Here is a 24,303-nt window from a genome sequence, read left to right on the forward strand (position 1 = left end):
ACAGAGGGCTCATCTTTATTTATTCATTTATTTATTTATGAGAGAGAGTATGTGAGGAAAGGGTGAGGGGCAGAAGGAAAGAAAGAATTTTTAGCAGTCTCCATGCCCAGTGCAGAACCCAACACGGGATTCAATCTCACCACACTAAGATCATGACCTGAACTAAAATCAAGAGTTGGATGCTTAATTGACTGAGCCACACAGGAACCCCATTGAGGAATAGAGGACTCATCTTTAGAGAAATGCAGAGATCATCTGAGGAACTCTAATGCTTCTATTATAAATAGTAACACCCCAAAGTAAAGCTCTGTCCTCCCAGCATTTGGGGCCCCACATCTGAAGGCAAAACCTGATTGTCCCCATGCCTCATTCAAGTCATAAACCTAACTCAACAGTCAAAATCCCAACTCATGAAATAAAACCAATGTGAAACATATACAAATGTGAGTGTGTATATATATGTGTGTGTATACATATAAACAAATATACACTATTTAAACAAATATAGTAAATCCTCATGGGGGAGGGTATGGGCCAGGGTGAGTGCTGTGAAATGTGTAAGCCTGATGATTCACAGACCTGTACCCCTGGGACAAATAATACATTATATGTTAATAAAAATAATTTTAAAAAAGAGTAAATCCTATCTTCTTTTTCTTTTCTGATATGAATAGACAAGGAGGAGTCATTAGTACTGAGGAAAACCAAAATCATACAAGACGAAGACCAAGATAAACAAAATGAAAAATTCCAGAGGAAGGAAAGAGAAAGGAATGTACAGTTAATATTCTCAAAGAAGGTTGAGAAAATATTATTTCTATAAATTAAGAATGGGATAATAATAAGAGAAAAATAGTCATAAAACAAGAAAGAATCTGAAGGGAGTTATAGTACCTAAAATGTAAAATGTCAGAAGGAGACTAGAAGAAAATCCAAGAAAACATCTCAGAACATAGTTCAAAAAGACAAAAAGAGACAAAACATGAAGAAAATTGCATAGAGGATTAATTCAGGGAGGTCAACATTCATTTATAAAAATTCTAAAGACAGAAAGAACAGATAGAAAATATAGATATAATAGGGGATTATTTCTCAGCACTAAAGAAAAATAAGGCTTCAAACTAAAATGAGCTATAAAAAAAGGACAAGTCTTAATACTTGCCTATGAAATTTTAAGTCATAATAAACATAAAGAAAATATTTTAGTAATTCCTACAAAAGAATGAGGATCAGACTAGAAACCATCTCATTTAAAAAATGTTAAGGAAAAAATAGAGACATAACCTTGAAAATATAGAGGAAACCAACCACAATGTTTACACAATATATTCATCAAGAGTGAAGGCATTTTCAGATGTACAAAGGCTCAATAAATTCTTTTTCATATACCTTTTCTTAGATGCTCCCTAGGAAGTGTGGATATTATAGCAACATGTAGGTTGGGTTAAGGATCAACAGAAATAAACCACAGACTCAGACCAACTGGAAGTTTTTCATTTCTGTGGCAAAGGAAACATAATTTAGCAGAAGTGTCCACACAGAAAAGATACATATCTCTGTGTGGCTTTTTCCTAGACCCCACATCCCTATGGGGCAAGTGGCTGCTGGTAAAACTCCAAATTCCTGCTAAGCCACTGTTCTTTTATACTGTAATTTCATTTCCATTCCAGACCTTAACCTAACCACCCATGCACTTCTGTTAAAGAAAACCTTTAGAAAAACTAAGCTTTCTTAGATTTTGAATGAAACTTAATATTAGAAAGGTTTCTCCCCCACCCCCAGAGGCAAGCAGAGTCAGGACCCAGGTGTCCCTGAAAACGACTGCTGCCTACTATTTTCCAGTGTCTCAGAAAACCTGTCTTCTCACCATGTCAGAATGAAACAGAATGAAGTAAAAACAGTAAAAAGACCAAAGACATAAAATATGGGAAGCAGTGAGTCCGTTCAAGAAAAGCGGAAGTCCTGGGGTAGCATCTGTGCAGGGGCTTGGGGGCATGGATCCAATTTTGAACAGGATAATACACAGCTCTGAGAAGGAAAGTTCTAGAGGAAAAAAGAACTCCATGCACATTTATAGATTTTTGTTGTTGTTGTTAGCCTTCACTTTTTTAGTCTTCCCTTTTTTTACTTGTCCAATTGAGGGTAGGTCCGTACAACTGGAAGAAATATTTTTGATTCCCTATTTAAAAGAACAAGAGTTTGGAATCTTTACTGTTCTCGTTATTATTTCTTTTATTTTCTTTTCAGAATTGGGCATTATTATTATTTCTGATATTTCAGTCAGTGTCTCAACAGTGAAAAGACTGCATACTCAAATGACATAACTCAAAAATTCTTGAGTTTACTAAAAAGAGACTAATTATCAAAGAATGATAGGATATAGGGAACCACAGGTGGACAGCACGGACCAGGGGCTAGCAGCAGCAGAGCTCAGCCTCAGGAAGCAAGGGAAGAAATTACAAAAACCTGAAACAGAAATTCATGAAGAACAGGTGACCTGGAAGGAACAAGAATCCTTGTCTAGAGGATGTGCCCAACCCTGGGAGGGAGTCAGAAGAATCAATGCCCAGACCTCACCCTTCAGCTTCCCTATTTTCTGCTGGAACTCACCATGGCCAAATCTGACTGGAAGCCAGAGGACAGGGAAATCTCTGGGCGGCAAAGTCAGTCAGTCTGCCCAGAAGACAGTTGGGTGGGGTGGAAATAAAGGGAAATTAAGATATTTGCCCCATATGTCATTCTGAATTTCCTTATTTTTTCAAAAGATGCTATGTCCTGTGTTTCTCTTGTCCTAAAATGTGTCATCCTTTCTTAATCGGATGTAGGAATTTAGCAACTAAGTTTTAATGTGATCCCCTGACTCTGGATATGAAGAAAAGCTTAGGAGGCATCTTTCGTGCCATCGTAAATGGCTGAAGCTCAATCTTTCACAGTTTATGGATGGTAGCTTCAAGTTACTGAAGAGTATAAGAAGAGATCTTTGGGTGCAAACACTTCTGACTTTGAAGTACACAACTCAGAGGTAAATTTTACCTTAGACATAGCCATGGTTGTCTTGGTAATGGAAGGGTAAGGAAATCAGGAGAGAAACATGAAATGCTGCAATTAGTGACAAGGTAGGAGTTTGGAATTCAAGGGTTTCTGATTATTATTTCCCTCCTTTTATTTACACGATTTGGCCAAAATGAGCTAAGTGAAAGATATCCATAACTAAGCCCCCTCACTTTTTTGTGAACATGATCATAACACCACTGGCTCCAAAGTATATGGAACCTGGGCGCTATATTTTATACATTGTCACAGGCACACAGGACTCACTGGAACTGAATCTGCTAGTAAAAAGTTCATTCTAAAATTGCTCTGTAGGGACGCCTGGGTTGGACAACTGCCTTCGGCTCAGGTCATGATCTTGGAGTCCCGGGATCCAGTCCTGCATCGGGCTCCCAGCTCCACGGGGAGTGTGCTTCTCCTCACTCATGGTCTCTCTCCCTGTCTCTCTCAAATAAATAAATAAAATCTTTAAAAAAATAAAAAAATAAAATTGCTCTGTAAATACCAGTATCTGTCTTTGCTATTATTTTTCCTACTTGCTTTAAACATGTTTAACCAACTAGTGGTTAAACATGTTTAACCGATTTAAACATCTTTAACCAATAAGATGCAAAGTGGATGCAAAGGTCATCTTTATGACTTTCACAGATTTAAAAATTAAGCAAGATGCTTATCAGTGCCTAACAGCATCTTATTACACACAGAACCCTGAACTTCATTAGATGAAATAGCTTTATGCCCAGGGATTCTTGTTGTTTTTGTTCTGACTGTTCACTACCTGCCCTTTGCAATGGAGTAAACTACTCATTAATTTTGTATATTTGGTATGTGACATTTTCCATTCCCAGAATCCTTGTGATGAATTACACGACACAGTGGAAACAACTATAGAACAAAACAAAAACACACCACATGTGGTCTGCTAACCAGGATTCTGTCAAGCAAAATTGGATGCTATGTTCCCATGGTTTCCTTTCAGTAGTAAAAGGGAAAATGCATGCTCGGAAGCACCATTTCTGTAAATTGCTTAAAAAATTTCATATTAGTGTAGCCTAGAAAATATTTTGGTGACAAAAAAGGCTGCAAGGAAACCAAGTTACTTTTTTTTTTTTTTTTTTTGCTAACACAAAAGAAAAATGTTCTTTATAGGAACATAGGGCAGAAATGATAACATCAATTCCATTTTTCTCATTCGGTAATAAATCCCATTTAGGGAGAAGGTATTTTAACAAGTGCTTTATCCTACCTTGCTAAAGGAGAATTTTAAAATATCACATATCACATACAGTGAGAAGGGAAAGAGATAGAGTGTATAAGTAAGAAAAAAGAACAGGACCTAGCCCTTTGAGAGCTAACCTTCTGAAATCAGTACATACTGACTGGCATTAGCCATCTTCAGGAGCCTCCTAATAAGAAGGGATGCTGCCTAGGACAAAACAGGAAGACCAGAGCCTACAAATATAATTATGTCTAATAGGATTGAAAAAAATTATCAATTTAATCAATGGAAGGACTGTGTGAAGAAGAAGAAAAGGGAAACAAAGTCACTTATAACTTAGAGGATCCTACATAGGGCCTTAGGGGATCCCAGAAGGATTTTGCCAGAGTTTATCCAGGGTAGTGACAACCTATACCTGGAGATCTCTACTTAGAGAAACAAGTCATCAAGCTTTGCCACAGCCCGCAGGATGAATTCCAGAGCTATTTTCTGATAATCCATTCTGCTGTCCCTGTTCTCCTATTCAGGGAAGGAAGCGTTCTGATAGGTGAAAAAGTACAGAAATATCCCCAATTATAAATAAAACAAATTGAATTCCCAGTGCAAGCCCGTTACTCCCAACTGGTAGATGAGATTTGACAGCACTCACAAAACTAATTTTCTGGGCCCCAAAACTGGTGACCAGTCCCTGAACCATTGTTCCTTCAATTGGACACTATGAGTAGTCAGTTCTTTATCTTCTGTAACATTGTGTCATTTTTTTTTAAACTTTTGCACCATAGTTACCTAGCACTTTTTGTTTCTCAAAAATTCCTCTATTATAATTTTTATTTTAAAAATCATACAATTTAAGGGTAAAAATGGAAAGGCACAAAGAAAAGCTTTTAAATTTTCTAACACCTCACTGTTCACATTATGATGTTATTATCAATCCAGGCTTTTCAAATTTTATTTAAATTCTCATCTTTACATTGTAAGATATACTTACAGGAAAACACTGCATAAAACCTGTATACCACTCCCAGATCTGGTACAACTATCTTCCTCCACCACAGCTGTAATCAAAATCCCAACTTTATTTTCATCTTTACCGTTTTCCAAATTATTACCAATTTTCATCAAAGGTTGATATTGTAAATCTTTTCCAATTAAGTGGGTATATAATAAACACTCATATTCTTTTTAAATTTTGGTTCCATAGTGTTGAAGTTAGACGACTGTGAGATTAGTCCACAAAATTGACCTCACTTCTGACACCAACTGAGAGCTTGAGGGTTCTCAAAACCACCTCAGGTTTGATAATTCTCCAGAAGGACTCACAGAACTCACTGAAAACTCTTATATGCCTGATTATATGTTATTGCAGGGAAAGGATACAGATTAAAATCAGGCAAGAGAAAAAGCACCTGTAACAGAATCCAGGAAAATATACCAAGTACAAAGCTTCTGCTGTCTTCTCTGGAGTGAGGACAGTGTTTCTGCCCAGTGCTGATACATGGCAATATGCAGGGAATATCACCAACCAAGGGAGCTCACCCAAGCCTTGGCGTCAGGCGTCTTTACTCGTGTTCCACCCCATCACAACAGTTGACTTCCCACTGGCTGATCCCAGACTCCTCTCCTGCAGAGGTCCAGCTTCAGGACTCAAAGACCCACCTTAAACCATACTGTCATCACCTGGCTCCACTTGTGGTCTTTACATCACACTGTTATTGTCTCGTTTAGCCAGTTCCTACCCCAAAATGACATTGTCAGGCTACCCAGCTATTGTGCTAGACAAAAAAGACACTTCTACTGCCACAACAGTCCTGGAGCTTAGAGATTAACTCCCAGGATCTAAGGCCAGAAGCCAGGCCTCTCTGAAGGCAAGGTTAAATTCTCTACTACACACCTAATTCTGCCTAAGGCTGAGTGTTTTTTCATATATTGACCATCTGATTTTCTCTTTCTGGGTAGTACCTAAGTCTTCCACATAATTTTTGATTTAGGTCTTTTTTCTTAGTGAATTTTAGGAGTCTTTATACATAGCAAATACTGTTCCATAGTTGAGTATATATGGCAAAGATTCTGGCTTGCCATGCCTTTTTCATTCTCCTTATATTTTTAAGAACAGAAGTTCTGAATATTAATGTAGTTGAATTCATCATGTTTTCATTTAAGTTATCATTCTTTGTGTGAATTAAATCTTTCCTTACCCCAAAGGTCATGACGATATTCCTTCTGTTACCTTCTAAAGTTTTTAGTTTTGCTCTTCACATCTAGATTAAAAAATACCCCTGCAGTTGATTTTTTTCTGTAGGATATAAGCTTGGAATCCTAGAGATATTAACACCTGTAGATAACCCATTGCACCAGAACCACATATTTTAAAAATCTATCTATCTTCATCTGTTACAGACAGATATTACCAGATAAGTGGGCAGAATAGAAAGCTTGGAAAGAGTCTCTTAACACAAACTCTGTTTCTATATTTCTATAAATGTCTTCATTTTGCTCTCATTCTTGAAAGACATTTTTTTCTTAGTATATAATTACAGGTTGGCAGACAGTTTCATTTAGCACATAAAAGATTTTCTAAAATACTTGCTTTTTTGAAAACTTAAAAGCACAAGGATGAAATTTTTTAAATGCCCCAAATCAAACTGCCTGAGGATCATTAGTACTAACATTTTTAGGCATATCAGGCATATACATAGAATTCATTTACAAAAGTTCAATATTGGTTTTTGAAACCTAGTTTTTTAATTTAACAACGTACTGTTATTATTATTATTTGCATAATGTTATTCTTAAGAGCCTAGATTTTAGAATCATCCATCCTAAATTCAAATTCTAACTCAACTGCACACTATTTAATCGTGGGCACATTACTTACCTCTGTGCCTAAGCTGCTTCATATGTAATCCACCTGAGCCTTCTGTTGTCTGGTTCCACAACTCAAAGCTTATCGACCTAGCCAAGCTAAAACTAATTTTTCCATAATATAGACTGCTCCTTTACCACAAATGCGACTCAAACACAAATACTAAATAAATCTTAAAAGCTGACTGCAGCATTTCTTTTCCCAAGTCTCTCTAGTTTGCCTCATCCTTTGGGTTAATGCTAAGCTCCTGTTCATGGGCCTAATCATCTTCATAAACCTTACAAGAGCTCATCAGTAATTTCAATTCTTCTATCCCCTCTTGACACACAGATTAATATGGGTGCTGAAAGGACCTTGAAGAACATGTCTAATTATTTCGTTTCTATGTAACAGTTGACCCACTATTTAAAGAGACCACTTATATTCTGCCTAAGTCTTGTCTGGCTATATAGCTCAAGTTTCTTCACTTATTTTGATTCCCCTTAACTCTGCACACTGTTTGTTACTGTATGACCATTTTATTTCATTTACCTCCGGTTTACAGGGTAGGACTAAGCACTCATTGCTATACTCTAAGTATTTACAAACTGTGGCTCTGGGGGAGAAACACATAAGAAAGTATTTATCAGAAGGCTGGCCCAAAATATATAAAAGTAAAACAAACTACAGCAATAAAGTTTTATTGTGAGCAAAGATTCAAGTGTTGTAGAAAAGAAGAAAAAACAAAGTTTAAGAAAACGCTATATAGCTTTATAAGTGAGACAAAAATCAAATATAAAGGGAATAACCAGATATTAATTAGAAGGGCTACCATGGGGATGGACATTATTGGGATGGAAGGAGTAATATATACTTTATGATGCTTTGGAGAGCCAAATTTTGTTCAATGAGTAAAATTTAAAAGGAAGGCATAATATAGCTTAATATTTAGAACAAACAATATTAACTGGTGTTTTCCATCAGTAGAACAAGCTGTCTCTGAGGGAAAAAAACAACTATTAGTTTATTTTGATGTCTTCCATAATCTTTCAATAAGAATAAGGTGGAAGAAGAGGGGAGGGGGAGAAAGGGAAAAAGGAGAAGGCGGAAGAGAGAGGAGGAGGAGGAGAAAGAAGAAGGAGGTGGTGATACTAATCTTCTCTGTATTTCTCTGGGACTTTATTCGCACCTTGATTATTGTATTTCCTCCCTGTGATGTGCTGTGTAAAATCTGTTTATCTAAACAGAACTGAGATTTTTTACATCTTGATATCATCTCTGGTGTCTAACAAATTGCTTGACGCAACAGGCCCTTTTGACTCTTTGTTAAATGAATGAATGAATAAATTCTTCAGAAAATATTCATGTACTTGAAAGGAGGTGTGAAGCAAATTATCTTTCAGTTTCTTTGTAACTCCAAGAACCCAGACATCCATAAAGCTATGCTTAGTTTTCAAAGCTACAGGCGATTTGGGAAAGATAGTTGGCAGTTACTCTTTTCAGACACTGCACATGAATGTGCAAGTATTAGTAACAAAACTTTATCTGAAAAACCGTTTAAGGATGTGAGGAAAACGGATGCCATGGACAGTGTCTTTTATATAGCAGGATAATCAGGATTACATATTTATATGTAAAAGAAATATATTTGGGGTACAAAATCATGAAATACTCCTTTTCTCATGGGCAAGATAATTATGTAATGGAACATCATGATTTAAATATATTTAAATACATTTAATATCTTTGATTTTCTCAATTATAAATTGTATATGTATAATTCTATCAACATATATATTAAATTTTATATATAACATAAGTAGATTTTTCTTGAGAAAAATTTAAATATAAAATATAAATACAGGGGTGCCTGGGTGGCTCAGTGGGTTGGCCACTGCCTTCGGCTTGGGTCGTGATCTCGGGATCCTGGGATCGAGTCCCGCATTGGGCTCTCTGCTCAGCGGGGAGCCTGCTTCCCTCTCTCTCTCTCTCTCTCTGCCTGCCTCTCCAACTACTTGTGATTTCTCTCTGTCAAATAAATAAATAAAATCATTAAAATATATTATATATAAATACATAGTGAAGCAAATTTGTAGAACTACAAATAATTTCAAACCCACTACACATTTTTTTGAAACAAATCCTCTTCTTACAGTAAATTAGCTAAGTCCTGAGGAGGGCCCATGATGTGATGAGCACAGTGGTATATGGAACTGATGAACAGTTCAATGCTACATATGAAACTAATGATGTCCTATGTGTTGGCTAATTGAATATAAACTTTTAAAAATAGCTAACCCTTTCTAGCCAGACACTCTTGGATTGGTTTTTAATACAATAACATGGCTAGAAAATCCTTTAAGACCTGGCCTTGCCTACCTTTTGGACCTCCTCTTTGACCACGCTGCTCCCATCTCACTACACTCCACCCATTTTGGAAACTTTTCAATCCTCAACCACGCCAGGCTTGTGTCTCTCTCTGTTCTTTTTGCCTGGAAAGGTCTTGAACCACTCTGCTCTGCTGACAGACAGCACTCCATGGGTTTCTCACGGTTCTGCATGTTTATGACTCTTTTCAAGGATATTCGTAAAGTTTCTCCCTCCAGGGCCAAGAACATATTTATTTACTGTGCTAGTGAACTAAAGATTATGTCTTCCCCTGGGGTACAGTTTGAGCAGGCTTGTTTAAAGGCCGTTACATAACACCGAAGTGTTCTAGCCACTCTGCATCGCCCCCACAGGATGCCGGGTCAAAGAGGACCAACACAAACATGCAAGATACTCTGCTTGCTCTGTCTGCTGTGAGAGATAAAGTCTTTTGTTTCTGACCCAAGAACTTCATGACTTCTGCTAGCATCCATGAGACTATGCCAAACTAAATTGTAAGCTGACAAGTAGGGTTAAATTCCAAACTATTCCCAGTCCTTGACAACTCCATCATATTCACATCTCAACGCTTCCATGAGGGCTTCACCCTTCACCCATTTAAATTAGCCATGCATCCAGTTTATTTGTATTTCATTGTATTTTTTTCTACCTTCAATATCACTATTGGAAATAATACCTTTTTAAATATTATTTGTTAATGTGTCTAACTCAACTAGATTGTAAGCGCAGCTAGGGTGGGAACCTTTTTTGTCATCTTCACCATGGTAACTTCAGCATGTAGAAAACTAGCGCCTAACGGCACTGAATCCATATGCATGCACTAAGGAATTAATGACTTCCTAAGTGTCATGATTAATCTTCCTTAGACCTTGCAAATGTCTTTGTTCTTTTTTCTTTTTACATAATTTTGTATTTTTCACTGTATTTAACACTTTGTATTCGTTCTGTCTCTAGTTCCAGTGCTCCAGCTATACATCATTAAAAGCTTACTTTCTTCTTCTCCTCAATCTTATAAATTTAGAAGCTTCTTTTTTCTGTTTTTTCCATCAAATTGCTGCACACCCCAACCACTTTAGGCCACTAGTCTAGATACACAGCACATGCTTGCAATTTTCATAGGCTAGCACTTCCCTTCTTAACTGTGTTGGGCTTAGTTCTCATCACTTGTCATTTGCCTTTCTGATGTCCAATGAGTTTCCCTTCTATTATGACTTCAAGCAAACCCCACCAAAAAAAAAAAAAAAAAAAAAAAAAAAAAAAAACCTGCCCTAAAAAACAAGGTTCATGAAAGGGATTTCCAACTCCTTACAGTTCATCCATGTGTTTGACATTACTTGAGCACTTTCATGAAATACAATACTCTATACCAGACCATCAGGAAACAGCAGATGAAGAAAATCCCAGCCTCATGATGAAAGGAAAGTGACCAAGCAATGTGGTCCATGCACTGACAGAGTTATGAGCAAGACAGAGAGGATCTCAGAGAGAAGTTTAGGTTACATTTGAGTTCAGTACTTAAGTCAAAGCAGAGCTGACTGAGCAGGGATCCCAGGATCCTGGGACTGAGCAGCACACAGGGCTCCCTGCCCAGCAGGAGCCCTGCTTCTCCCTCTCTCTCTCTCTGATTGTCTCTCTCTGTCAAATAAATAAATAAAAATCTAAAAAAGAAAAAAAAAACAATCGGCATATTTTGATGTTTATACATCAGACTCTCTCCTTCATCTCAGGAATTTGGCAGAGTTCACATTTTATTTTGAATCTTTATCACCTCTTATTTAAGCATTAAACTATAGTAACTGTTAATGGACTGAACTGTGCCCCCCCCAACAAATTCATATGCTGAACACCTAAATCCCAATGACTGTCTTTGAAGATAGGTCTAAAAAAAGGCAATTAAATTCAAATGTGGTCATAAGGTGTGGCCCTAACCCAAAAGAACTACTGTCCTTATTAGAAGAGGAAGGAGCTCCAAGAATGTGCATACAAAGAGAAAAAACAATGTGAGAGCACAGCAGGAAGGCAGTTGTCTGCAGAGAGAGACATTAGGAAAAGCCGATCCTATCACCATCTTGATCTTGGACTTTCAGCTCCAGAATTGTGAGAAAATAAATTTGTGTTGCTTAATCATCCAGTCTGTAGTAATTTGTCATAGCATCTATAACAAATTAAAACAGTAACCTATATAATGAAGACTGAGTTGCTTTTTAAAAATGATACAACTTTGGTCAGAGAATTTATATCACGAAGTGAAAATGGGTTTTCATTGATATGTAATTCTGTTCAACAGTTATTAAGCACTTGGTCCCAGGAATTCTGTTAGAACTGAAGACAGTTCTTAATTTAAAAATAATTTATAGCTTACAACACAGAATTTCTGTAACTGTTTACTCATAATTAACCATGAATAATAACCTTCATGTTAGTAAATTTTTAAATTAAGTTATAGAGCAGTTAAAGAATGTATGTAGCAAGATGGAAAGCCAGATCCAAACCTGACCCTCTGGTAAAAACAACCAATCAAACAAACACAAATTTGTACCACCATCCTCCAGTTCATCTACCTCATGCCAATTAAGGATTCTGTTTCCAAAGCAGAGAGCTAGTTGTTTAGTCAAGCTTAAGACTCTAAACCAAATGTCCCTAATAAGCAAGGATGTAATATAATGCATGAAAGAGTCTAGGTGAAAGTGATGTGATCTCTCATTGAACGGGAGACTCCACGCACAGTCAGAATGCCTTCTTTACAAACTGGGTTCTAAACATTGTGCCAGCCAACAAATCATAACCTAAGGCAGATTCAGGCCTCCAAATGACAAATCTGTGGATCCTTCAATATGATTAAAGTGAGAGACCATTTTCTTGCATTTCTTGCATTACTTCATAATGACAAAACTAAACTTTTATAAATTTATTCTATTCTGGGTACTAGGCAAATAAAACATATGCTTTATTTATTTGTTTCTGTGGTTTTATTTATTGTTTTGTTCAGTACACTCTTGCACTTCTCTGCCTGTGAGAAATCACAAGGTTTTCAGATAGCTAATCAATCTGGAAAGAGACCTAGATTTATTGCCCTGCAACTTTAGTCTTCTCCTGTAATAAAATATTATTATATTATTATTAAAATATTATTGTATTATTGTTAAAATATTATATTATATTTATGTAATATTAATAATTAATAATAATATATAATATTATTATATTATATTACATTATATTATATTATATTATAAAATCTTCCTAAAGACATCATGACAGCTATTTTTGAGGAAAAGTTCATATGTACCCAATTTTTAAAAATTCTCTTATCTAATTATTATTACTTGCTGCACTGTCTCTGACCCATCTCTATTTCCCCCCAACTCAAACTTTTACACTTGTACTTGTTTTTACATTTTCTTTATGAAACAGATTATTAAAAGTGAGATGAAGAGCAAAGCAGAAGAATAAGTTTATAAATGAAAATTTAATGGATTTTAAACTCCAACTCCAATTCAATTATTTAAAATTTGTTCAAAATATGTGAAGATAAACTAGGTAATCCTAAAATAATTTCAATCATTCATTCATTCATTCAAAAAAAAAAGATTTTAGTGCCTTATGTCAATATTTTACTGCACTAGGCCCTAAGATAAGTGTAAAATAAATGTAAATGTACAACAAATATGATTCCTGCCCTTGTCCATCAACTATTACATACCAGGTGGTAAATACTAAGAATATACTAGAAACAAGAGAGTCATCTAAAGGGTAGGGAGAGGTTGTCAAAGAAAGCTTTCCAGAAGTGCTATATGAGTTGAGCTCTGAGGAATGAACAGACATTAGCTAGTCAACAAGGAAAGGATATTCCAGGTAGAGGAAATAGCAGGTTAGAAGGGGAAAAGAAGTGTAAAATGGCACTGCACATTCAGGGATCCCCTAGGACTTAGTATGGCTGGAGGAACACGTATACAACAATGAATAACTGAAAGTAATGTTACCAATGAGCATAGGAATCATATCATGAGAAATTATGTTTGTTTTAGGATTAAAAGGACTCTTTGGAGGTTTTAATCATGCTGTGGTTGCTTTTCATCTTCTCTGTGTAGTAGGGTAGGTAGGTTAGACTCAGTTCCTACAAAGCAGAAAGATGCCAACCATCAGGCTGGGTAATCGGTTGGACCTTCATGCATTTACAGATCCAGCGTGAAATCCTGGGTTTGTCACCTACTTGGCAAACTTACTTGTGTGACTTGGACAAATAACATGACCTCTTTGAGGTTTGGCTTTTTTCATTCGGAAAATGGGAATAATAATAGTATCCAGACCATGAGGTCATTGTGACACTTAAATGATACATGTAAAGTTTTCCAAATATAACTATTATTCTGCAAATATCAGTATTATTATGAGAACATTATTAATAATACTCTAGATGGTAATCATGTGAACAGAAAGAGTAATGGCTGGGGTGCCTAGGTGGCTCAGTGGGTTAAAGCCTCTGCCTTCAGCTCAGGTCATGATCCCAGGGTTCTGGGATCAAGCCCCGAGTCCAGCTCTCTGCTCAGCATGGAGCCTGTTTCCCCTCTTCTGTCTGCCTCTGCCTACTTGTGATCTCTGTCAAATAAATAAATAAAATCTTTTAAAAAATAAGAAAGAAGAAAGAAAGAAAGAGCAATGGCAATGGGAATAGAGAGAGATTAAGATTGTAAAATCAAAAGGGCTTGTTAACCTTGAGTTTAGGATAAGTGTTCCGACTTAGGCAGTTGATAAATCTCCACATCATTCACTAAGACAGGGAATACAAGGGATGAACAAGTTTAGAAGGAAATAATAAGTTCAGCTTGGGATATGAGAAATTTGAAATACCTATGGGATGATCATATGTAGGTATTCAGAAAGTACTTTAAAGGTCAGGTGTTCTGACCTGGAGACATAAACATGGGAACCATCGTCATGTAACAGGTCACTGGCAACGTAAGTGTTCCAAATGAGGTCACACAAAAAGAGTACATAGATTCAAAGGAGCATAATTTCAGGAACGGAGAACTTAAGACTACAGACACTTGGAAAGGTGATTTTCTTAAAAGATGCCAAGAATACTAAAAAGGAGGGGTGCCTGGGTGGCTAAGTTGGTTAAGCATCTACCTTCAGCTCAGGCCATGATCCCAGGGTCCTGGGATCGAGTCCCCACATTGGGCTTCCTGCTCAGCAGGGAGCCTGCTTCTCCCTCTGCTGCTCCCCCTGCTTCTGCTCTCTCAAGCTCTCTCTGTGCCAAATAAATAAGCAAATAAAATATTTTTTAAAAAATAAATAATAAAAAGTAATTATGAAAAAAATATATTTTTTAAAGTTATACAAAAGCTGAGGTTGAAGAGAGTTTTAATGAATCACCAGTGAATCTTGTCAAATGTCACAGAATGATCCAATAAGATAAGACTGATCACAAATCCACTGTTTTTGGCAGTGTAGAGGTCATTGAGGATATCCTTGGTAGAGAATGAATTGCTTTATAATCTCCATTCTCACATTTGTTCCCTTATAGATTGAAAATTAAAATTCCTCTTGTATAAGTATCTTCTGAGGATTAGAATTTAGCAATATATAAATCTGAGCTCCTCAGAAATAGTTATTATACAAATAAAAGAAATAAGTGCATGTTTATATTTATTTAGCAGCATTATTTATTTACTTTTAATTCACAACCACCTTCCCAAAAGCATTATAAAAATGTCCCTGTATTTTTCAAGTTGCAATTAAGCTTCAGCTTAGAGGCAACTCTTTTAAAATGTGGAATGAGAGAAGTTTATATAGTTCATAAATGAAGACCACTGGTAATGATAATCATTTAAATGCACTAATTTGACTCAGCACAAAAAGTCACCTTAAAACAACACCATATTTTAAGCCCACTGTGTGAAGAATTGTGGGAAATCGACTATTGATGACTTTATCTGAGGAACTGGAAAATCCTCCCACTGTATCACCAAGGAAACACATGTACATTGATTTCCACTATCCCACTATGCAGCATGAAAGGATACACAGAAAATAAGAGTATGACTTACACTAAAAATAAGATTTTTAAGCTTTTCTCTAAATCTTTCCTATTTGTGTACACCTCCTTTAAATTCTTCTCATGGCTAAATAGGGAGTGTGTATAAAGCACTTCAGCTACACACCAAGATATAATGTTGATCTCAAGAAAAAGTATTTGTTTGACTGTTAGAGTTGTGAGCTAAATTATTGTTCTTTTCATAGAACAAACAGTAATTATAGCTACTCTGACAGCAGTATTTGATAGATATCTTTTTAAAAATGAACTAAATAAGCCTTCACTTTAAAAAAAATAACAGCAATTGTTACCAATTATAAAAGATTTCAAGCAAATGTTGGATTCCCAATAGTCTGATAAGATTATTGGTGATTTTAGAAAAATCCATTTTTGGATATTTTATAAGGAATAGATCAGCATTTGGAAGACTCACCTTATTCAGTTTATCAATATTTTGCAAGTGATCGACATATCATGCATGGGTAAAAAATTGATTCTAAGTGCAAGTTAAATCACTGAATTTTAATAAAAGAGAGTGCAAAGCATGGGGCGCCTGGGTGGCTCAGTGGGTTAAAGCCTCTGCCTTCGGCTCAGGTCGTGATCACAGGGTCCTGGGATTGAGCCCTGCATCAGGCTCTCTGCTCAGTGGGGAGCCTGCTTCCTCCTCTCTCTCTCTCTCTGCCTACTTGTGATCTCTGTCTGTCAAATAAATAAATAAATAAAATCTTAAAAAAAAATAAAGAGTGCAAAGCATTCATTAGTATGGTTTCAGATTTCACATTGCAACCTACCTTTAAGAAACTCTATTGTGGTTTTGATTTGTATTTCCGGGATGCTGAGTGATGTTGAGCACTTTTTCATGTGTCTCTTGGTCATTTGGATGTCTTCTTTGCAGAAATGTCTGTTCATGTCTTCACTCATTTCTTAATTGGATTATTTGTTCTTTGGGTGTGGAGTTTGATAAGTTTTTTATAGATTTTGGATAATAGCCCTTTATCTGATATGTCATTTGCAAATACCTTCTCCCATATTGCCGGCTGTCTTTTGGTTTTGTTGGCTGTTTTCTTTGTTGGGCAAAAGGTTTTGAGCTTGATGAAGTCCCAATAGTTCATTTTTTTCCCTTGCTTTCCTTGCCTTTGGCAATGTACCACCTCACACCAGTCAGAATGGTTAAAATTAACAAATCAAGAAATGACAGATGTTGGCAAGGATGTGGAGGAAGAGGAACCCTCCTCCACTGTTGGTGGGAATGCAAGCTGGTGCAGCCACTCTGGAAAACAGTATAGAGGTTCCTCAAAATGTTGAAAATAGAGCTACCTGATGACCCAGCAATCGCACTACTGGGTATTTACCCTAAAGATACAAATGTAGGGATCCGAAGGGGCACATGCTCATGAATGTTTATAGCAGCAATGTCCACAATAGCCAAACGATGGACGGAACCTAGATGTCCATCAACAGATAAATGGATAAAGAACAGGTGGTGTATATATACAATGGAATACTATGCAGCCATCAAATAAACGAAATCTTGCCATTTGCAAAAATGTGGATGGAACTAGAGGGTATTATTCTAACCAAAATAAGTCAATAAGAGAAAGACAACTATCATATGATCTCACTGATATGAAGAATTTGAGAGGTGGGCAGAGGGGGGGGCAGGTCATGGGGAGAAGGAAGAGAAAAAATGAAATAAGACGGGACCGGGGAGGGAGACAAACCATAAGAGATTCTTAATCTCAGGAAATGAACTGACGATTGCTTGTGGGTTGTGGGGAAGGTGTGGAGGAAGGGATAGGGTGGCTGGGTGATGGATATTGGGGAGGGCATGTGCTATGGTGCATGCTATGAATTGTGAAAGACTGACAATTCACAGACCTGTACCTCTGAAGCAAATAATACATTAAATGTTAATAAAATTTTAAAAATAATAAAAAAAACAAACTTTATTGTCAAGATTTGGTATAGTATCAAAAGTATAGTATCAAAAGTAATATCAATAATGACCTGAAACACTACAAATACTCTGCTCTTTCACTAATACATATCTCTGGGAAACCAGACTTTGTTCTGATACTTTAACTAAATTAACACATGACAATATACTGAATGCAGAATGAGATAAAAGAATCTGTCTTTTTTCCACTGTATATTTTTTCCTGCTTTTTCGAAGATTATTTGCCCATAGAGTTGAGGGTCCATATCTGGGCTCTCTACTCTGTTCCACTGGTCATTGTGTCTGTTTTTATGCCAGTACCATGCTGTCTTGGTGACCACAGCTTTGTAGTAAAATTTGAAATCAGGTAGCATGATGCCCCCAGTTTTATTTTTGTTTTTCAACATTTCCTTAGCGATTCGGGGTCTCTTCTGGTTCCATACAAATTTCTGGATTATTTGCTCCAGCTCTTTGAAGAATACCGGTGGAATTTTGATCGGAATGGCATTAAAAGTATAGATTGCTCTAGGCAGTATAGACATTTTAACAATGTTTATTCTTCCGATCCAAGAGCATGGAATGGTCTTTCATCTTTTTGTGTCTTCTTCAATTTCTTTCATGAGTGTTCTGTAGTTCCTCGAGTACAGATCCTTTACCTCTTTGGTTAGGTTTATTCCCAGGTATCTTATGGTTCTTGGTGCTATAGTAAATGGAATCAATTCTCTAATTTCCCTTTCAGTATTTTCATTGTTAGTGTATAAGAAAGTCACTGATTTATGTACATTGACTTTGTATCCTGCCACGTTGCTGAATTGCTGTATGAGTTCTAGTAGTTTGGGGGTGGAGTCTTTTGGGTTTTCCATATAAAGAATCATGTCATCTGTGAAGAGAGAGAATTTGACTTCTTCATTGCCAATTTGGATACCTTTTATTTCTCTGTTGTCTGATTGCTGTTGCTAGGACTTCTAATACTATGTTGAACAAGAGTGGTGAGAGTGGGCATCCTTGTCTTGTTCCTGATATCAACGGGAAGGCTGCAAGCTTTTTCCCATTGAGGATGATATTTGCTGTGGGTCTTTCATAGATAGATTTGATGAAGTTCAGGAATGTTTCCTCTATCCCTATACTTTGAAGCATTTTAATCAGGAATGGATGCTGGATTTTGTCAAATGCTTTTTCTGCATCGATTGAGAGGACCATGTGGTTCTTCTCTCTTCTCATATTAATTTGTTCTATCACATTGATTGATTTGCGAATGTCGAACCATCCTTGTAGCCCAGGGATGAATCCTTTCTGGTCATGATAGATAATTTTTTTTTAAGATTTTATTTATTTATTTGACAGAGAGAGATCACAAGTAGGCAGAGAGGCAGGCAGAGAGAGAGGAAGGGAAGCAGACCCCCTGCTGAGCAGAGAGCCCGATATGGGACTCGATCCCAGAACCCTGAGATCATGACCTGAGCCGAAGGCAGCAGCTTAACCCACTGAGCCACCCAGGCTCCCCCTGGATAATCTTTTTAATGTGCTGTTGGATCCTGTTTGCTAGGGTCTTGTTGAGAATCTTAGCATCCATATTCATCAATGATATTGGTCTGAAATTCTCCTTTTTGGTAGGGTCTTTGCCTGGTTTGGGGATCAGGGTAATGCTGGCTTCACAGAAAGAGTCTGGAAGTTTTCCTTCTGCTTCAATTTTTTGAAACAGCTTCAGGAGAATAGGTGTTATTTATTCTTTGAAAGTTTGGTAGAATTCCCCAGGGAATCTGTCAGGTCCTGGGCTCTTGTTTTTTGGGAGGTTTTGATCACTGCTTCAATCTCATTACTAGATATCGGTCTATTCAGGTTATCAATTTCTTCCTGGTTCAATTTTGGGAGTTTATAGTTTTCCAGCTGTCTTTTATTAAGCCATTAACCCCATTTAAGTTTCTAAAATAGTAAGTACATATTTAATAAATAGAAGCCACATAAGTAAAAACTTTTTGGAGCGTTGAAGAAATTTTTAGACTGTGAAGCAATTGCGAGATCAGAGTTGAGAAACTCTTCTATAAATAAATTTAAGAGGCAGGTTACACCTTGAAAAAAAGGTATTTGCAGTATCTAAAACTGACAAGAATTTACTTTAGAACAAAGAAAGCCAACCAATTGGCATTAAAAAGATAACAGAACTGGAAAAAAACAGGTCACATATATAAACTAGAAACCCACAGGAGGAACTCAGAATGTTAAGCAAAATATGGAAAGATACTCATTAGGTATCAAAAAATATAAAATAAAATGATAAGAGATAACACATTACACCCATCAAATGTGCAAAAATCAATGGGATCTTATGTTCATTTGAATATTTTTTTAAGAGTAGTGTAATAGAATGTATTAAAGTTAATCATTTTTATTTACTGCAATTCCCAGGTATACAGAGAAACCTTCACATAGATCCATTAAAGTGAGAAGTCAAACAGTGACTCCCACTTTCATGCTAAGTCTTCAAGTGCATTGAAAATTCCACTTTCACATGCCTGCTGAGCCAACTGAGCAAACTGTCTCCTCCTGGGCAAGTCCCTTCTATTAACTCATTTGTAAAACAGAATAATCTCAGTTTCTGTCCAGGGGCATGTGTTAAGATTAAGTAAGATACTTTGTATTAAATACTTAGTGCAGGGCATGGCACACAAAGTATCAATAGGAAATCCCAATGAATGTTCTAACTCCAGAAAAATAAACAAATGCAAATAAACAAAATTAAAGAAACAAGATGGTCACTATTTGTATTTGAAACATAAATGAAAAACTACTGGTGTAAGAAAACTGAGTAAGATTCCTAAGTACATATTCAACACACAAAAACTGTTAGCTATCTTATGTTCTATGAATACATAATTAGAAAGATCATGGGAAAACTATCCCATGGACAACATCAATCAAAACTAAAAAATACATAGGAAACCTGATTAGAATTGGGTAAGACCTACAATAAAGAAATCTAAAAAGGGCAAAAAAAGAAGGCCCTAATAGACAAAGAAATATATTTACTCAAGGGGAAAATTTTGTGAAGTGTCAATTTAATTTGATTTTACAAATTCAATGTAATCTAACCAAAGTTTCATTCCCTTTTAGATGAACATATGTCACCTGATATAAGAATATATATCCTTCTATTCTTCTAAAAATTAGTCAAGAAGTTTCCAAAATTTATGAAAAGAAATTTCACAAATCTAGCCACGGAAATACTGAGAGGAAATATTGTGTAAATTTTAAAAAATATATTATAAATATAAAGGTTCTTAAACAGTGTCAGATTTGTGAATTTACAAAATCATTAATGTAACAGTATAGAAAGTTCAGAAACTACCCCATATATATTGTGGAGTTTACTATAATAAAAAAAATTGTTTTGTTTTAAATCATTATACAGAGGATAGAGCATTAATTCAGGTCTGGCTGTAAGTGATAAATCCAAAGCAACAGTGCCTTTAATAAGATAAAAGCTAATTTTTCTTACACATAAAAGGAATTTGAAGCAGGCAGTCAGAAACTTATACAAGATCTTCATCAGATCAAGAGGGACCCTGGCCTTTCTCTCTTGCTGCTCTGCTGTGCCCAGCATATACTTCTCATCCACAGCCCAAGATGGATGAAAAAGGATGTACCTTTAAGTTAACATCTAAAAAGGTAACTATAAAATTTCTGCCTAATATTCACCAGCATTTTAACCGGAAGACTAGCACGCAGTCTTACACTAAGCTGCTATGTGTTCTACTAAAATTTAATGAAGCTTCTGCTACAAAGAAGACAAGTGAGAAGATATTAGAGAACAACGTGAAATATCTGTCATAGACAGCCTTCATTATAAGAAGTTATAAGTCAACTAGCTCTCTATAAAAAAAAGTAAATAAAATTAGAATCACAACATTAAGAATTCTAACGGCTTAAGGAACTAAATGTAAATTCAGTATTATAAAAGTGATGGTTAACTTTCACTTCTGGCAAGATGAAATAGATATACAATTGAGCCACACTGTTTGCCAATTCTGTGTTTATGAATTGGTCTACTCTTTCAAATTATCTGTAACCCCAAATCAATACTCAAGGCACTTTTGTGGTCATTTGCAGATGTGTACAGAGCAGGCAAAAATTTGAGTCACCTACTGTACACATTTCTAGCTGAGATCAAAAAAGATGGTGCTCTGTTTTAACTCTCACACTGTACACAAACGTCTTTCTCACAGTCCATTTAGTGACACGTATTTTGGTAATTTCCCTTACAATGGCTCTCAAGTTTAGGGCTGAAGTGTTGCCTACTATTCCTAAGTTCAAGAAAACTATAATATGACTCACAAAGCAAACACATTAGACAAGCTTGGTTCAGGTATGAGTTACAGATATGTTGGCTATAAGCCAAATGTTAATGAATCGCCATATATTAAGATGATTTTAAACACAAAACAAGGTTATGTGTTGATCAGTTGATGAAAATATTGAGACCAGAGGCTCACAGAGCCATAATCCTGTATTTCCTGTAGGAATAATGGTTCAGTATGTGCTAATTCAGTGTTCACAGTAACTTTTAGGACATAATAACCACGGATGACAAGAATCAATTGTATTTTTTTCTATTCCTCTACAATAAACAATCTGTAACCTGGACACTATCTATAAAACAAACATAACATGCTGAAAAGTAGAAAGAAGAAAGCTAAGGAACTCAGGACCCAAAGAAAGATGTTGCAGTGACTTTGTCTTCCTTTTGCCTTATATATCCCACACTAGGAGTTGGTGGGTAACTTGAAAATGCCAATAGGCATAGACCAAAAAAGCCTCAAGAAAAGCCTGTTCTCACTAACTGAAGGGCAAAGACAGGGATAGCCCAGCAAGTCAAAAAATTTTTAGCCAATAACATTCTACACTAACCAAATATCACAGAAAAAGCTGTGACACCATGTCCACCCACAGCAGCAAAGGCTGAGTTGGAGAGTCTAGATTTCTATCTTTGTTAGGCCATAAGGAAGCAAATGGGGCGGTGTCACAGAATGACACGTAGGGATCTAAGAGGAGCTCTACCTTTCCAGGGTCCATGGAGACCACATGGCAAGCTTGGACATTCTCCCACACCCCATTTAAGGAGTTGGTGCTCTCCCTCCTCGCTAGGAGTAGTATCAGAGAAGGCCTACTGGGGAGTCAGAAATGAAAATGATAGCACTCTACTTTCCACCACCACCAGCATTCTGGAGTCAGTGGAGGCTAGGTGGAGAAGAGTAACAAGGTACTTTCCTAGGCAGAGTGATATCACGGGAAGTCTATTAAAAAGTCTAAATTTCTGCCCCCACTCAACAATAATGAGGAGCATCACGCCTGCATCCCAGGCATCGACAAAAGTGATGTGGGAAACCTGGATTCCCACCCTTATCTGGCAGCAATAAGGTGCCATCCATCTTCTGCCATCAATGTAGTATCAGAGAAGACCTACTAAAAATGAAGTTTAAATAAGATCCAGATTCTTAAAACTCAATACCCCAAATATCTAAGTTTTTATCAAAAATCATCACACCAGCAACCAGAAAAATTTCAACTTGAATGAGAAAATACATTCAACAGAGGCCAACAATCAGATGGCACAGATGTCAGAATTATATGACAATGATTTTAAAGCAGCAATCATAAAAAATATTTGAACACAATATTGCAAACAACTGACCTAACACAACTAAAAAAAAAAAAGAGAGAGAGAGAGAAAGAAAGAAAAGAAAAAAGAAAATCTCACCAAAACAAAGAAATAGAAAATTTCAGCAAATAAAAATCAAATTGAAATTTTGAATTTCAAAATAAAACACTCAGGGTGACTGAGTGGCTCCGTGGGTTGAGCCTCTGCCTTCAGCTCAGGTCATGATCTCAGGGTCCTGGGATAGAGCCCCACATCAAGCTCTCTGCTCGGTGGAGAGCCTGCGTTCCCCTCTCTCTCTGCCTGCCTCTCTATCTAGTTGTGATTTCTCTCTCTCTCTGTCAAATAAATAAATAAATAAAATTAAAAATAAATAAATAAAATAAAGCACTCAACAATAACCAAAATTAAAGCATTTGACAGATGGGCTCAAGAGCAAAATGTGGGGAACAGAGGAATCACTGACTTGAACATAGAAAAATAGAAGTGACCAACAGAGAGAAAATAAATTGGGGACAGAAGCCTCAAGGGTCTATGGAGCTAAAATAAAAGATTTAACATTTCCACCATAGGACTCCCAAAAAGAGAGGAGGAAAAGGATAGGGCTAAAAGGTATCCAAAGAAATAATGGGTAAAAATTTCCTAAATTTTACAAAAGGCACAAACGTATAGGTTCAAGAAATCTTAACAGGATAAGCCCAAAGAAATTTGCCCCAATGCACACCACAAACTTTTGAAAAACCAATTACAAAGAAAAAAATCTTGAAAACAATGACAGAGAAAAGACACTTTATCTATAAGAAAAGCTTTATCTATAAAAAAAAGTCTCACTAGAAACAATGGGGCCAAAAGGAGGTAATAAAATATTTCTAGGCCTGAAAAAAGATTATCAACTCTGACTTTTGCATCTAATAAACATACGAGGTCTTTCTTCTTTAATAATCTTAAGGTTAGTGCAAACATGTCCCTCTAAGTAAGACACCAGTCCAAATCATTTTTTTTAAAGATTTTATTTATTTATTTGACAGAGAGAAATCACAAGTAGATGGAGAGGCAGGCAGAGAGAGACAGAGGGAAGCAGGCTCCCTGCTGAGCAGAGAGCCCGATGCAGGACCCTGAGATCATGACCTGAGCCGAAGGCAGCGGCTTAACCCACTGAGCCTGGGTGGCTCAGTGG

The sequence above is a fragment of the Mustela nigripes genome, chromosome 3 (assembly GCF_022355385.1).
Source record: "Mustela nigripes isolate SB6536 chromosome 3, MUSNIG.SB6536, whole genome shotgun sequence".
Classification (NCBI taxonomy): Eukaryota; Metazoa; Chordata; class Mammalia; order Carnivora; family Mustelidae; genus Mustela; species Mustela nigripes.